This window comes from Aegilops tauschii, chromosome 1, assembly GCF_002575655.3.
Source record: "Aegilops tauschii subsp. strangulata cultivar AL8/78 chromosome 1, Aet v6.0, whole genome shotgun sequence".
Classification (NCBI taxonomy): domain Eukaryota; kingdom Viridiplantae; phylum Streptophyta; class Magnoliopsida; order Poales; family Poaceae; genus Aegilops; species Aegilops tauschii.
This window is the reverse complement of record NC_053035.3, coordinates 418,173,179-418,186,139: the sequence shown is the minus strand read 5'-3', so window position 1 is coordinate 418,186,139 and position 12,961 is coordinate 418,173,179.

The window sequence follows — 12,961 nt, the reverse complement described above, 5'->3', positions numbered from 1 at the left end:
AGATATATGTTTGTTTCATGATGTTATCCTGTCCACCTTACTACTGAACCGGTTTACCAAAATGAGTTTCGTATACTACAAGCTAAACCTGTGATGTGTCTGCTTGTTTCTCTTGTAGTATGCAAACAGAATATTGGAGAAGAGCACCCCACTATGCAATGGTAGAGAAAGTAATGCAGATAAGGTTCAAGATAGTGAGACAACCCTGTTGGTCTCCAAGAAAGGTGATAAACGATCTTGTAGACAGTGAGAAAACCCCACAGTCCTGCGTTGACGTAGTGTTCGAGTTACTGGCCAGTACCGCTGGCACAAGCTCTTCGAACTCGCTGCCAGAATCACTTCGGCTTCTTTAGTCTCAGCTACAAGCTAAAAGCCATCAGTCAGCTGTGCTGCGGCAAGAAGCCGAAGGACTGAGGAAGTCCCTGCAGAATTCAGATGCGTACTTTATTGTGCAACAGCCAGCGCTGGAGGATTTAAGCGTCAAACAAGAGAAAGTTAATAAGCTTGCTAAGCATCTTGCCAGCATTATGGCTACCTAGGATATTGTTTCTTGAACTCTTCTGAAGTGGTTTCAGTTCTGGACTTGTTTTGCTGCGGCGTTTATATGCTACTTTGTTCCCTATATTTGCACTGGTGGCGAACTTTGATGCCGAGTGGATGTAATATGTGTAATAGCCGTGATAGCCTAGCATAAGTTGCTTGCTTATTTATTTCCTTGTTGTCTTGTTTATTTGTTTGCTTGTAGTCAGTGCAGTTCTTTTTCCGCGGTTTGCTAGTGGCTGCAATAACCTATTTTTTAAAACTAGGCCACAATAACCATGGGCTAATATTTACTGTAGTGACACTGGGCCTCCTACGGGCCGTAGAAACAGTGGGCCTTCTATGGGTCGTAGAAACAGTAGGCCTTCTAGGGGCCGTAGAAACAATGGGCCTTCTATGGGCCGTAGAAACAATGGGCCTTCTATGGGCCGTATCATCAATGGGCCTTATACGGTCCATATGATCGATTGGACAAACATGGGCCAATAACAGGCCGCATTATGGCCATAAACGGGCTAGAGTTGGAATCGTCCGTTCATGGACCGACCATAACGGGCCATCGTTAATAGGCCGTATTTGATGACGCTATGAAAACGGCCCAATGTATTAACGGACCACAAACGGGCCGACTGTAACCACGGGCTGAATTTGGCCCACAAGCAGAAAATAACAGTAATGGGCCGTAAGTAAACGAATGCTGGAAATGAGCCCAAGAATAAATGGGCTCTAAGAAGGCCGAAAGATAACATGGGCTGGAAACGGCCCAACGGAATAACGGGCCATTAATGGGTATAAAGTGATACACTGTTCATTAAGGGCCAGTTTCACCACGGGCCGTTAATGGGTATAAAGTGATACACTGTTCATTACGGGCCAGTTTCACCACGGGCCGTTAATGGGTGTAAAGTGATACACTGTTCATTACGGGCCAGTTTCACCACGGGCCATTAATAGGCCAAGAGTTATGTAGGGCCTCATATGGGCTGAAAGACGTCATGGGCCATACATGGGCCAGAAGTGAAAACGGGCTGGAATCATATTGGATGGCCCAGATGACGCTACTGGGCCTAATTCGGATAGGGCGTAATGGGCCTTGGGTTAGCGGGTTGTAAATGGGCTATATGCGAACAGGTCGTTAACAGGCTTTCCATGGGCCGGCCCGCCACCTTTTGACCAAGTCAAACGGGCCGGCCTTTTCACAGGAATGGGCCTCTGTTGGGCCGTGCCACGTGTCGACGTATCATAGGCGCCTTCCGTCCAATGAGTGGATGACATCTGTCCCAACGATGAGCCGACACGTGTTTCCTCCAACCAATGATGATTTTACACATGGAAAATCCCCATTGGTCGGGGCTGTTAACGGGTTATCGGATCCAAAACCCGACCCGATAGCTTAACGGCGTTCCGTTACGGTGGATGCCACGTGTCGGTCACCCTTGACGAAAGCACTTCTGTGACGTGCGATTTATCATCATGGAAGTGGACACTTCCGTGATGATAATTTTGGCAATGTCATGGAACACTTCTACGACAGCACAGGTATGACTATCTTGATTCTGTCATAAATTTGTCATGGATGTACATGCATGACAGAAAACGATACCTACTGTGACAAACACGTATCATCACGGAAGTGTATTTTTTTGTAGTGATATAAGTTAGGGCTGCCCAATCCTCTAAGGATAACAGGTAAAACCCTTGGAAGTAGGACGTGGCAGTCATGAGTTTTCAACCCTTGTACCTTGTTTCCATCTGCACTGACTCTCCTTTCAGGGTTGGAAGCAAATCCATGTGGGAATCTCACACGTGACAGGACCTGGCAGAATTCTTTTCTTTTTACCTTGTCCAAGACGGACACAGCTGGTGCCATATCCCATGGTTTAATTTCATCTTGCACCTGCAAATCCTGTCTGATACCCAGGTGTATCAAATCAATCCTAGATTTTAAGGTATCTTTCATCTTGCCTTTAATATTAAGAAGTGTGCCGATAATGCTGTCACATATATTTTTCTTGATGTGGATCACATCAAGATTATGCCGTAGATCCAAATCTTTCCAATACTGTAAGTCCCACAAAGTGGACCTGCGGGTAAACAATAATCTCTCTTCTGCCCTGCCACGCTTCCTTTTCCCGCTACCATTATCAGGATGGTTTCCTGGTGTAATATGCCTGACCTTCTCTAATTCCACTTGCAACTCATCGGCGGTGAGCCTCTTTGGTGCATCACGGTTTTCATGCTTTGCATTGAACACATGTCTTTGGTATTTGCTAGGATGCGGCTTGTCCTTGGCAAGGAAACGGCGGTGTCCAATGTAACAGATCTTGCTAAGTATTGCGTATGACAGCGGATTCCTGTCACAGCGAACACATGCATTGTAACCATGTGTCATTCGCCCTGACATAGTGCCCAAAGCCGGATAATCATGGATACACCAAATTATAGCAGCACACAGAAAGAAATCAGCTGGTGGGCTGCTATATAGGTCTCGAGTGAGAACACCCCTCCATAGCTGTTGAAGTTCCTCCACAAGAGGCTGCATGAACAAATCAAAATCCTTTCCAGGACTTTTTGGACCTGGGATGAGCAAGGCCATCATGTAGTTTGATTCTTTGGTGCAGACATTTGGAGGCATGTTGTAAGGGATAACAAGCACTGGCCACATGCTATATGTGGCGCTCTAGTGGCCAAATGGGTTAAATCCATCTGAAGCTAAGCCAAGTCTAATGTTTCTCGGGTGAGCAGCAAACTTTTCGTGCTTCTGATTGAAGCTTTTCCACTCACTACCATGTCATGGATGGCTCATTACATTCTGATCTCTGTACTCCTGGTTCCTAGAATGCCACAGTACATCCTCTCTTGTTTCAGCATCATGAAACAACCTCTGCAATCTTGGTGTAATTGGAAAATGTCTTAGAACATTATGAGGAATCCTCTTCACAACATCGCCATCTTTCCATCTTGATGATTTGCATTTCAGGCATTCACTTAAGTTGGCATAATCCTTCTGGAACAAAACACAATTATTCTTACAAACATGGATCATATCATATCCAATTCCAACTGCACGAAGGAAATTCTTCATTTTACTATAGGTGTATGGTAGCTCAGACGCATCTGGGAAAGCTTTGCGGAAAGTAGCCAACATCGCATCGAATGATTTGTTGGTCATCCGCTCAGATGTCTTCACCTGAAGAAAGGTGACCATAGCTGAGAATACTGACAGCTTATTTCCTGGGGTGACAGCCACGTTGCATTGTTCCAACATGCGGGCCCACCATTTTTCTTCTGCAGGTGAAAGTTCATGGAATGCACGAGCATTTCGTAGCATTGTTTCAATGTTGGTCAAACTCACTGGCTCCGCCACCATCTCCTCCTCCTCCTCTTCCACCTGAGCATCAGGCAGATCAAGATGGTGATGTGCTGCTTCCACGTAGTCAATAACATTGATGTTCACAGCTTCACCATGATGAACCCACCTAGTATATGTGGCCGACATCCCATACAAGTGTAGATGATTTTGCACAGTTGACTGCGGTCTTGTAACTGAATTCATACATCTGCTACATGGGCAGAGCACATCTGATTTCGGACCACCGTACTCAGCTCTGATAAAGTTCATGAAGTTTTCAACCCCCTCGACATATGCAGGGGAGAATCTTCGAGCAGAAGTTATCCAAGTCCTGTCCATCTGTTAGACATACAAATTAGTTCTTCTACTAGATATTACAGGAAAAACATATATGCTTTTTTATGAAGTCCAAAAGAAAATACCTAGGTCAATGTCTAAAGCTATGGCAAGATATTTGGACAAGCAGATCTAAGTAACGAAATATATGTAAAGCTAATTCAGCAAACAGATTTGAGTGCTAAATTATGGCAGGCTGTTTCAGTAGTCAATGAGGCCGAGCACACAGCCATCAAACTATCGAAGGCCATCGCAGCAACAAAGATCGAGTATAAAACGGTGTAAAGCTATTTCACCTAACAGATTGGCTACTAGACCATGGCAATCTACGTCACAATAAATATATGGCAGGATATTTTAGCAACTAATCGGCCTTGGCATGACATCGCAGCTAAGCAGATTGAGTGCAGAACAGGGCAAGGAAGCTTCTTAAGCAGAGCATATTGACTGTAAACTACTTCGGCAAACAGTGAGATTAACAACGTCTATCATCTAACATTCAGCGCTACACCGACATGCACAGGACCTCAGTCTAGAATGCGCGTACCGTGGGAGAAGCTAACCGCCATGCGTCTCCAGACGAACGTCGCCAGCGGTGGCGGCGCTAACCGCCGTGCGCCTCCACAAGAACGTCGCTAGCGGTGGCGGCGCGGCTAGAGGACGGCAGTCTACGAGAGCGTACTGTGGGAGCGAGAGGATCGCCGTGCATCCCCTCGACGAACCGCGGCGCCGACGTATCGACGTGGCGGGGAGGGCGGCTTTGGCGGAGCGAATGGAGTGGAGGGGGACGGGGGGAGGGGGTTTGGGGAATATTATTGGCTAGTTGGCCGAAGGGCGGTTGAATCTAGGATTTGGGGGGAATTTTGGGGTGGGGGGGAGGATTTTCGCGCAGTGGGCGGGGGGAGTTTGACGCATGGTCGGTTTCTCCAAGTGTAGTCCCACGTGTCAGTGAAGAGGCAAGCCGAAGCGCGTTCCGTTTGCGTGAGCCGTGTGCAGGACCGAATGTGTGTGGGGTGCAATGCGACCGCGACAGGGGTGCTGTGAGTGTACCGCCTTTTTTCCTTTTAAACTAGGTGCTTCGCCACCTAAAAAAAAACTTGTTGCTTCACGCGATCCATCGATACTACTACTAGTAATCCGGTAATCCCGACTAAAAGGGCGCGGCTGGGTCTGTTCCCGCGCGATATGCTGGGAGGTTGGCTTAGTTGGGTTTTTAGGACGAGTAATGCTACACCTACGTAGTCCCAGTTACGTAATTAACATAATGTGAAACGTGTGAGCTGTTGATTGTAGATTGGGGGGAGGGAGGGGCCCACCACCATGAAAATCAGGGGAGGAGAGAGAGAGGCAATTTACGTTAACCCTTTCGTAGGTTCCCGTAGATGTAGAAAAATGTGAAATGCGTGACTGTGCATTTGCAGATAAGGCCTTCCCTCGTTCATCCATTTCTCCCACAAGATCTTGATCTTCCGTGCAACGCACGGGCATCTTGCTAGTACTCCTACAGTATACTATATTATTGTGAAAGTTCATATACACCGGCCGAGATTAATGCAAACACGACAGATTTTCATTACATTTCAAACTTTTATAGGACAGAAAAATAAAAGAAACCCGACCCCAAACCTATTCTACAGCGGCGACGGACATCCTCCATATGCGATCTCCATGTACGGGGGCGGGGTTCAAGGACCGTGAAGTGAAGGTGCGGTCTTCGGCGAGGAAAAGTAGAACACGAGAGACGGACCGGCCAGTTGGCACACCATGCCCTGCCGCCTCCCTTGCCCTACTCATCCTCGGAGGAGTCCCCGACCTCGGCGGTGCCGGACGTTGGACGGCGGCAAGTAGGACGCGTGGCTAACGATGCTCCCGTCGTCGGCCGCCAGCGTGGCCACCGCTTGTGCGGCGACTTGAGCGAGGGCGGCGACCTCGAGCTCCATTCTCGAAGACAAACTCTCCCGCAGAGCGTTCGCGCTTGCGGTCATGGCGGATGTGGTGCCAGGTAGGAGGACGATGCGCTTTGGTGTGGAGGTTAGCTGGGCGTTGCCGCTTTAAGTAGCGCATTCCGGTGAGGCCAAGCGTCCTGGTGCGTCATTAAGTCACCGGAGTTGGTTCCTCGAGCACCGAGCCTCTTAACGACGGCATATGGACGGACGGCATGAATGCGGGCAGCTGGCGCCGGCTGGGAATGCACCGCGCTACGGCGCGAGGGACGAGGGTTTTTGGTGTGCCAGGGTAGTCAGCTGCGGTCGTGGCAACGTTGGAGATGCCCTTTGCTCACATGCGATCGACGCATGTCATTGAAAAAGCAAGATGACCCGGCATGGTCTCAGGTCCTGAGGATGCAATTGGCCGCGCTACACCACTCCGCGGACGCGTCCCGGCGCCCCGTGCATCCTCGACGAGCCGGGTGTTGGGGTGTGTTTGGATTGTGGCCAAAGGCACCTTACCAAAATTTTGGTCATGACCCAAAGATTGGTCTTTGTTTGGATGGTTGCCATTTTTTTGGCATGCCAATGAACTCTAGCCAACTCTAGTTCATTTTTCTTGCCGATGTCGGCCAAATCATGGGCAACCAAAACCTCAACCAAAATTTTGGCTACCCAATGCTTTGATGGGGCAACCTTGGGCACAAACCAAACATACTGTTGGTCGTGCCACAACACTAACGCCACCCTCGGCACACTGAAACCGACTGTGTCTAGCGACGATGAGCGTTTCGCTCACCGCGGTCGCCGTGTCCAGAGGCGGTGGTGGAGCTGCGCCACATTGTTGGCCCCCACGACCCACATGAACGGTTGCCGGTGGCGAGGAGGTCGTGGGCCAGCTCCTCCATTGGACTAGTTTGCGCTACGTCGTCCCGACAGGTGTGCCCCACATGTCGGTTTCCCTATTTTCCCGGCCATATTCGAGCGTCAGTGCTCCGCGTTGCGCATTAGGCCTTTCACTATGTAGGCCAAGTGAGACAACTTATTTTTTATTTGAGTCGTTCAAGTATAATCATGTGGCATTTGCTTATTTCTCATTCCTCTCCAACCCTCTTCTCCATCGATCATGTCGCCCTCCGGTCGAGTCCATCCTCCCGCATGCCTCATTTGAACATTTCGCCGAGTATCATTCGCATGTGGGCCTAGACCATGCTTGTATTTCCAATGTTTATTTGTAATTTGTCCGACATGCATACAAATAAACGGTTCGTTTGAAGCACGTTGCCTCCACTACGTGTCACTTCGCGTCTTAGTTTTGACATCCCATTCGGTTCATGCCCCGACACATGTTGACGACATCGATTGATGTTCAGAGATTAATTGCGTGTCGTGCAAGGAGATAAAGGTTTGGTCTGTTTCTATGATAGAAATGACGCGCGCGCGGGGGGGGGGGGGGGGTCTGTGGGGATCAGAGGGAGTATATTCTACGTTCATAAGCGAAACGAACGTATTGTACCCACCCTAGTCCTCTTTAAATCGATCTTCGGACCCCGAGATGAAATCGAGAGAGAACGAGTGGGGGCATGTGTGATACCTAAGGCGGATTCAAAATTTTGAACCGGTGATGATAGCATCCGCAAATCATATATAAAGGGTATTCCATGTTCGTTTCGTTTTTTAACGTACAATATACTCCCTCCTATCCTTTCTAGTTTACATATAAGTTTTGTGTGTAGTCAAAGTATCTCTACTTTGATAAAAAAAGTATCAACATTCAACAACGCCCAATCAATATTGTTAGATTCGTATGTACTCCTAGATTTGTACCCGAGATGGTTTCCAATTTGTTTTCAACCATGTGAATGTGCTTGTTCTCGCGCATGCTCTTTCTACTAGGATTTCGCCACATATAGCCAGTCCAATAGTAACTTTTTTAAGCTCCCTGTCCAATAGTACTAGTGGAGTACTGACAACATCTGTACTAGAGTATCTAGTGCTCATAGTTGTACTCCCTCCTTCCATTTATATAGGGCCTATGTGGAGGAGAGAGATGTGAAAAAGTAAGGGGAGTGAGCTCTCATGCAAGATCCTAGCTATATACGCATTCCTAGTTAAATACGTACAATAAATATGAAGAAAGAGATGGAGAGGAGATGGAAAAAAGTACTAATACAATAGCCAACCTTATTTTTTTTTGCGGGAAATAGCCAACCTTATAGCCCACACTACTGTATGAGTGCATATAATAGATGATGGCTATAGATGACATGGCAGTTCCTTATAGCCATTGACTGGCTATATTATTAACCATGCTCTAATGCGTTTTTCAAAACCGCATTTGACGATTGACAAGATTAATAGTACATGAGATGTATAATGTGAAAATTATATCATTGGAAGCTCCTTTCACATACGTATCCCTGCCTTACCCTCCCTTTCGGTCACTTACTGGCGGACCCCATGCTTGCTAGGCCCCGCATGTCAGTTACTCAATGGGTTCGGCCACGTCAGGGGATCGTCATCCGTAGTATACTCCCTCTGTTTTTATTTACTCCGCATAAAATGACGCGGGCGGGGGAGGGGGACGTCGGTTTGCTCTCAGCTGCGGTCCCACAAGCGAGCGAAAACGCAAGACGAAGCGCGTTCCATTCGATGAGCGACGTGGAGGGTCCAGCGTGCCGGGCTGCAACGCGAACGCGACAAGAGCGATGTACAGTCAAAAACGATTGACCGGTCGTCACCGGAACCACTATTCACACCAGAACCTTCGCTCCTCGGCCTACGCCAGCCACTACCCTAGAACCACACCTAATCTCTAGCCCCTTCCCCCACCTTTCGATCCCCTAGCCCACATCAAGCGTCCCCTAGTTCGCCAGAAAGCCATGGTGCGCTGCAAGATCACGTACTACAAGATGCTGACGCCGGAGCGCCGCGCAGAAATCGCGGCGGCGGTCGGCGCCAGAGACCTCCGTTCCCAAGCTCGCTTTGCGGCGGGCCAATCCCCGAGTACTCTGGAGCCAAGCTACGAGGAGGAGGAAGCCGATCCAATGTTCATGGCGGAGGTCGCGGCGCAGAAGGCCCCAGATGGGTATGAGACGATGGACGTCGACTTTGTGCCGGTGTCCGAGTCCCCCATCGTGCAGGCGGACCAGCGGTTCAACCTGGCGATACTAAAGGAGGACCGGGAGGCAGAGGATCAACTCGACGCGGAGCGCGCGCAAGCCGCTGCCATCGAGGCTCTCTTGCAGGCGGAACCGGATGTCATGGATGTGAACCGCGCGGCGGAGGCTCAACTTGGGGCGGAGCGCGCGGATGCCGCTGCCATCGAGGCCCTCCTGCAGGCGGAACCGGACGTCCTGGACTTGAACCGGGCGGCAGAGGCTGATACGTCTCCAACGTATCTATAATTTTTGATTGCTCCATGCTATATTATCTTCTGTTTTGGACATTATTGGGCTTTATTATACACTTTTATATTATTTTTGGGACTAACCTATTAACCGGAGGCCCAGCCTAGAATTTCTGTTTTTTGCCTATTTCAGAGTTCCACAGAAAAAGAATATTAAACGGAATCCAAACGGAATGAAACCTTTGGGAACGTGATTTTCGGAATGAACGTGATCCAGAGGACTTGGACCCTACGTAAAGAAAGCTACCAGGAAGCCACGAGGTAGGGGGCGCGCCTACCCCCCTGGGCGCGCCCTCCACCCTCATGGGCCCCACGTTGCTCCACCGACGTACTCCTTCCTCCTATATATACCTACGTACCCCCAAACGATCAGAAATGGGGCCAAAAACCTAATTCCACCGCCGCAACCTTCTGTACCCGTGAGATCCCATCTTGGGGCCTGCTCCGGAGCTCCACCGGAGGGGGCATCGATCATGGAGTGTGGGTAGTTTACCTCATACCTTCGGGTCCATAGTTATTAGCTAGATGGCTTCCTCTCTCTTTTTTGGATCTCAATACAATATTCTCCCCCTCTCTTGTGGAGATCTATTCGATGTAATCTTCTTTTGCGGTGTGTTTGTTGAGACCGATGAATTGTGGGTTTATGATCAAGTTTATCTATGAACAATATTTGAATCTTCTGAATTCTTTTATGTATGATTGGCTATCTTTGCAAGTCTCTTCGAATTATCAGTTTGGTTTGGCCTACTAGATTGATCTTTCTTGCAATGGGAGAAGTGCTTAGCTTTGGGTTCAATCTTGCGGTGTCCTTTCCCAGTGACAGTAGGGGCAGCAAGGCACGTGTTGTATTGTGGCCATCGAGGATAACAAGATGGGGTTTATATCATATTGCATGAGTTTATCCCTCTACATCATGTCATCTTGCTTAAAGTGTTACTCTGTTCTTATGAACTTAATACTCTAGATGCATGCTGGATAGCGGTCGATGTGTGGAGTAATAGTAGTAGATGCAGGCAGGAGTCGGTCTACTTGTCTTGGACGTGATGCCTATATACATGATCATGCCTAGATATTCTCATAACTATGCTCAATTCTGTCAATTGCTCAACAGTAATTTGTTCACCCACCGTAAATACTTATGCTCTCGAGAGAAGCCACTAGTGAAACCTATGGCCCCGGGTCTATTTTCCATCATATTAATCTTCCAACACTTAGTTATTTCCGTTGCCTTTTATTTTACTTTGCATCTTTATCACAAAAATACCAAAAATATTATCTTATCATATCTATCAGATCTCACTCTCGTAAGTGACCGTGTAGGGATTGACAACCCCTTATCGCGTTGGTTGCGAGGATTTATTGGTTTGTGTAGGTGCGAGGGACTCGTGTGTAGCCTCCTACTGGATTGATACCTTGGTTCTCAAAAACTGAGGGAAATACTTACGCTACTTTGCTGCATCACCCTTTCCTCTTCAAGGGAAAACCAACGCAGTGCTCAATAGGTAGCAAGAAGGATTTCTGGTGCCGTTGCCGGGGAAGTCTACGCAAAGGTCAACATACCAAGTACCCATCACAAACCCTTATCTCCCGCATTACATTATTCGCCATTTGCCTCTCGTTTTCCTCTCCCCCACTTCACCCTTGGTGTTTTATTCGCCCTCTCTTTTCCGTTTGCCTCTTTTCCGTTTGCTTGTCGTTATGGCTAGTCCTCCATCTTCCCCATTGTCTCCCGAGAATGAAGTTCTAAATTTTAAGCAAAGGGAGGGAGAAAATCTAAAAGACGCTTGGTATAGAATTTGCAATGCTCAAAATAGATCTACCCGAAAGCAATCTACTTCCGTTCTTCTCCGCAATTTTTATTTAGGCGCTACTCCTTGGTACAGATATATCCTTGATACCATTACCGGAGGGAATTTCTTGGGTAGCCATACTTTTGATTCTTATAATGCTATGATAGATTTGTTTGGCTCACCACCTCTTTTGGTTAATGGAACTACGTTAACTTTGGAGCATGTAATGCAAAGACTTGAAATTATTGAAAATAAAGTTGCTACCGTAGAGTTAATTGAAAATTTGGATAAAAAGATCCACAACCAAATTACCCAATATGGATCTAAAGTAGGAGTCACTTTGAAAAATATTAAGGAGAAGGAACCCTTAGTTAATGAAAGAATAAATCAAGATTCCACTAGAATCGATAAACTTGAGGGTATCATTACCAACTTCGGAACCACTTTTTCTTCTGTAAAGAATACTCCAAGTCCTCCAACTAAAATTGCCAAGCTTATGTATGTTCCTAAAAACAAGGGTGGATCCTCTAGTAAGGAAACTGCGGATCTAAAATCTATAAGTATTCATCCCAATCTTTTAGCTATCATTAAGGAACCATTTGCTACAAATGAATTTTTTTATTTTATGCCTAGGAGTTTGATAATTAATAAAAATAAAGAAACTCCCAAGGGTGATAGATGTCTTATTAAAGAGTTGCCTACCAAAGATGGCAATACCTAGATCTATCCTTGCTATTATGCCTAGCTAAGGGCGTTAAACGATAGCGCTTGTTGGGGATTTGGGAGGCTACCAATTCTGGAATTTCTTCTCGAGACATCCCCGTCAGTCAACTTCTCTTCGGGATGGGCTGAGAGGGCTGTGACTGCAGTAGCCTCACTTCACTTTTTTCCACCATCACTAGTACGTGGGGTCCCGAAAACCAAACAAAGAAGAAAATGCACGCACGAGTTGGTGGATTGGGTTAAGCATCTAACTAACTAGATTCGAGCAAGAACGAGGGAGGCCTCTTCGAGACCCTACCTATCGAAGCAGATGCAAAAGAGCTCGACTTCGAGTATGGTCTTGTTCTTAACTGCTTGAGAGAACGCATATATCCCCTTTTTATTGCTAAACCCTGCTCGCGAACATAGATCCAGCCCTTCCTATTGAGAAAAAACACCTTGTATCCCCAGCTCATTGTGAATAAGCAGGTGATACATAGGAGTGAAGAAAGAAATTCCCCGTGCCGCTTGCCGTTTCGTCCAAGACAGCCTTTCATCTCAGTGCGCCATGGAACCCCCATCTTCCAATTCCTCCCCAAAACTGTAGTCATTTTATTTCTATCTTTCCAGACATAACCAAAGAATGGAAAAGATTCCTCAAGAGTCTCGGGTCCCAGAAGCGCGTGATAAATGCCACCGAAGCCTAAGACTGCGGAGGAAATTAGGGGGAAGGCATATCATAGAGAATTATAATTATCATATATCATATCGGGTAGGTTTTGGTATTTCATTGCTACAGGTAACCCAATTTTAATTTTAGTTTTTTTGCTTTTTGCTTCTATTTAGGAGAATTATTTGTTCTAGCCTCTGGTTAGATGTATTTTTATGTTTTAATTAGTGTTTG